Below are 5,174 nucleotides of genomic sequence, written 5' to 3'. Positions count from 1 at the left end.
GGGGGACATAGGGGATTTAGATAGTAGAGTTAGTGGTTACGATGTATGAGAGGGTAAATGAAGGGGAAACCACTAAGTTTATTTGAAATTTACTTAGTTTAGGGAGTAGATCAAAATGAAAAGAATTTTACACAGGAAATGTGGCTTTTAAATGAACAAGAACCATCATAAACCTCAGAAATTTCTCATCAATCTCCATGGATGAAGGGATGTTAGTAATAAGATTTGAAGGGGAAATTGGGGAATTAGACATGCTCCTTTGCCTTGCTTTTCTTATTTAACCAGCAAGATTCAATCTGCAATGAATACCACTTCTGCAACCCCATCTACTTACCCAGCTACTGTGCCTAGCATTTTTTTTATTTCTTCTTGGAGGGTGCACTTGGACTTGCAGACCCTTACTTGCCTTTTCTTTTATTTGGCTTTTTCTTTTGTTTTTCCTATCTACTTCTACCCTTATTTCTTCCAAGGTCCCAGATTAAGCTGTTGGGAGCCTTTTCTTCTCTACCTGAACTACTTGTCTGCCAAGATTAAACAGTTTGGACAGACTTCCTTCTCTAATCTACAACTGCAAATTTAAACCATGGAATGATCCAGATTAGACTGTTGGACCATCCATCACAATTTTAAGTACATACAAGCTATAAGCACAGATTGGATTCTCTTGGAAATATGTGATCTTTGAGTCATCAAAGCAGAGCATATTTGGACCTTTCATAGCCAATCATGAAATATGAAACCTATTGGTATAGGTAGCTAACAGTGGCTCCACATTGGGATGGTGTTTCATTTGAAAGACCAAGAACAGCAGGTCAGATTGCCTTGCCCCTTGACTGCTTTTGCCAATATTGAAGTTTGCTGCTTTGAGGTGCCAAAATTGTGTGCTTCTCTTCTTGGTAGACCTCTGATTCTATTTACCTTTTGCTGGCAGTCAATAAACTAGGAAAACTGCATTTTTACAATCTAAACAGGAAATAATATATACATCTGCATATATACAAGGGAACCTCAGGCTGCACTCATGGGTAATAGTCAAAATAATGCTTCAGCATCCTGCAATTCACAGGACCTTCATCCAAGTCAGTTTCAGTTAGACTTTTAAGGAAATAGGTATTGTTACCTTGTACTACTTGGACAGCAAATGGTCCTCTCCAAAGGGAGTCAAATTTTCTATGTTTTCCTTTGTCTTCTCTTCTTGCATCCCACTTGAGGACTTTGTCTCCCACACTGAAATCTTCTGCCTTAGTTCTTCTATCAAAGGCCTTCTTTAATTTCTCTTGTAGAACTTGAACTCTGCTGAAAACTTGGTCTCTAGTCTGCTGCAGACATATGATTTGATTGATTCTTCTTTGCATATCATTTGGTTCAGCTTGGCTTTCTTGAAGAAGCTTCATAACAGGCACTCCTAAGGATGAGGGGAATTTGGCCTCTAATCCATAAACCAACTCATATGGGCTGGTCCTAATTGATCTTTTGGTTGTTACTCTATCTGCCCATAGGGCATTCACAAGCTTCTTATGCCAATTCTTTTTGTTTTCTTCCAGTACTTTCTTTATAATGTTTACAAGGCTTTTGTTTGATGATTCAGCAAGGCCATTTCCTTGGGGATAGTATGCAGTAGAATGGCCCAAAGTAATGTGAAATTTGTGGCAGAAGTTCACCATCTTCTTTGATCTGAAAGCTGCAGCATTGTCTGTGATTATTTTGTCAGGACAGCCAAATCTAGCCAATATGTTGTTCTCCAAGAACTGAATAATTGTTGAATCATTTGCTTGTCTGCATGGGGCAGCTTCAATCCACTTAGTGAAGTAGTCTGTGGCTGTTAAGATCCATCTGTGTTGGCCTGAGGATGAGGGATGAATTTCCCCAATGAAGTCCAATCCCCATTGTTGAAAAGGTCTCTCTGTTGCAATAGGCCTTAAAGGAAGTGGCAGAAACTGTCTCTTTCCCTCAAACACTTGACATTTATGACATGAGGTGATGAATTTCTTGACATCAGAGAACATGGTGGGCCAGTAGTATCCAGCCCTTAGTATCTTGTCCATAGTGGACTTCCAGTACAAGTGTCCACCACAGTCACCTGCATGAAATTCTTTTATGATATTGTCAGTTTCATTTTCAATTAAACAGTGCAGCAATATACCTTCATGGTTTTTCCAAAGCAGATTGCCATTTATCACACAAAATCTTGAGGTTTTCATTTTTAAGAATCTACACTTAGTTCTGGACAGTCCTGGGGGAGCACACAGGTTTTGTAACACATAACAGATATCAGAATACCACGGGGATTGTTCAAAGGCTACATTGATCTTCGGAGTCACCAGCTCCGGTTCACTGTCCAGCTGATTGATGTTTAAGGCTTGAAAATTTGTATCTGTCATTAATTTGGCCAAGCGTTGCCCTTTTATTAGTTTTGTAGGTTTTATCTCAATGTCAAATTCCAGAATGTTGGCAATCCATTTTCCTCTTCTGCCCTCTAAATTTTCTTGAGTGAGAATGTCTTTGACAATAGGACTTGGCACATATGCTTTAACATGGGAATAAAGGATATAAATCCTAAAGTCTTTAATGGCTTTGACTAAAGCATAAGCTTGCTTTTCCATGATTTGATACTTTAAAGGTGCATCTCTAAGAGCTTTGCTAAAGAAAGCAATTGGCTTCTCATTTCCTTGGTCATCTTTTTGCAATAAAACAACAGCAATAGTATGCTGGGAGGCAAAAGAGAAAATGATAAATTCTCTGTCAAACTGAGGATTGGTCAACATTGGGGTTTGGGTAAGGGCCAATTTTATACTTTCAAAGGCTTGATTGGCTTCAACAGTCCATTTTACTTTTGAATCTTTCTTTAGCATGTTATTTAATAATCTGATTAGTTCTGCTAAATTTGGGATGAACCTTCTTAAGAAATTGATTTTTCCCAAGAATCCTTGCAACTCTTTGACATTTCTTGGGTGGGGCATTTGTAGGATAGCCTGTATTCTATCTGGGTCAATTCTAATGCCATCTTTAGAAATGATGTGGCCTAATAGCTTACCTTCCTCTAAACCAAATAGGGATTTCTTGGGATTCAAGGAAATTCCATATTTTCTGCATTTTAGGAATATCTGTCTCAAATGTTTTATATGTTCTTGGTCTGATTTTGAGAAAGGTGTAAGGTCATCTAGGTAAATGACTAAAAAGTCATGAATCTCCTTGGCAAAGGCAATATCCATGGCTCTTTGAAAATTTGCCCCTGCGTTTTTCAATCCAAAGGGCATCTTTACATATTTGAAAGTTCCCCATGGGGTTGTAAATGTTGTTTTGTCCTGATCATCAGGGTGAACTAAGATTTGGTTGAAACCTGAGAATCCATCAAGTAGCGAAATTCTGGAAGCCCCCACTACTCTCTGCAAAATGTGATCCATCTTGGGTAAGGGGTAATTGTCTTCGAGGGATACTTGGTTCAGATTCCTCAAATCCACACACAGCCTAATTTCACCTGTCTTCTTTCTTGTAGGGACTAAGTTGGAGATCCATTCAGAGAATCTGATTGGTGCTATGATGCCTGCTTTGAACATTTTTTGTACCTCTTGTTCCATTGCTGGGAGAAGCATAAGATTGATTCTCCACAGTTTTTGTTTGAAGGGCTTTTGATCAGGTTTGAGAGGGATAGTGTGCTGGATTACAGAGGTGTCATAGGACTTTAAGTCCTCATAGCTCCATGCAAAAACATCCTGGAACTCTTTGAAGAGGTCAATGTATTTGGGCTTTTGGTCAGGAGGTAAGGAAGCAGATAATTTAATTATCTTGGGCTTCTCACTTGTACCTATGTTGCACTCTTCAATGGCTGCATTTAAGGGCTGCATTTTTGGTTTTCTGGGAATATCATTTGAGTCAAAGATGTCTTCTAGTGGAGTTAGGCCCGTTGGTAGAAAATTGTCTTTCAGCTCAATGATTTCAGTTTCAGCATTGGCTACCTCTTCATAGTTAATTTGTTGAATTTGCTGAATGTTTTCCTTGTTGAAAATGGTTGGACTCAGCATTTGTTTTGCCGTTCTAGGTGATATTGGGTGAGAAGTCTGTTGAAACTGTATTTGTGATTGACTTGCTGTATCAAGTATTTGTGATTGACTTGCTGTATCAAGTATTTGTAATTGACTTGCTGTTTCAGTGTCAATATTTAGTCCTGCGAATTCTTGCTGCATAGTTAAAAAATGATTTATTTGCTTGTCATCCTCAAATACTTGCCAATCATTGATATTGTTTGGAATGGAGGGTCTGTGTTTTACCTCAGCTGTAAAACAATGGTGGGGCTCAAAGGGCAACTTGCAGGTACTTGCAAAGGTGGCTAAACTATGAGCATGTAGATTGTGGGTTCTAGGAATTTTGGTGATTTGAAATTCAGAGAAAAAGTTTAGTACTTCAGCAACAGCAGACCTATAAGTCCTTAGTCTTTTGTCATTGGTGACAAAGTTTCCCTTCACTTGTTGGATAACTAAATCTGAATCACCCATGATTGAAACCCTGGCATCTTGTAAGAACTTTACTAACTTGAGGCCTAGTAAAAGAGCTTCATATTCTGCCATGTTGTTAGTACATCTGAAATTCAATCTATAAGCTCTACCTTCTGCATGACTATTTTCTCTATTGTGTACCCAAACTCCAGCTCCTGCCCCTAATTTGTTAACTGAGCCATCAAATTCAAGGAACCATAGAATATCCTGCTGGAAAGGAGATTTGATGATCTGTTCATGGGCTGGCAATGTGAGTAGCAGTTGTGGTTTTTTCCCTAGCTTGTCTTCTGGGACAGTCTCATCGTTTGATTGGATGCTCTTGACAACTAGGGCAGTAGTAACATCTAGTGTTTGATTGGCTGTTGTTTCATGGGTGATAATACTTTCATTTGAATCTTCCTCTTGTATGAATATCTCGGTTTCAACTTCACCTTTTAGGGGAGTTGTGGTGTCATTGAAGAGAATGTATGAGTCTATGTCTGAATGGACAGCATATATGGGAAAGTTTTGAGGCTTTTCTTCACTGCTGACCATGTATTTCATAAGTGTTTCTCTGTACAGTCTTTTTGGTTGCCCAAAAACAGAGATGGTGGCATATGACATGTCTAATTGTAGGGAACCTTGGAGTTTAGCTGCCCATGATCTTGATAACAACATCCCATACTTAGGTGGGATATCAGC

The sequence above is a fragment of the Pinus tabuliformis genome, chromosome 2_1, assembly GCF_031772625.1.
Source record: "Pinus tabuliformis cultivar Carrire ecotype Pingquan chromosome 2_1, CPIR1, whole genome shotgun sequence".
NCBI lineage: Eukaryota > Viridiplantae > Streptophyta > Pinopsida > Pinales > Pinaceae > Pinus > Pinus tabuliformis.
Note: the sequence above shows the minus strand (reverse complement) of the source record.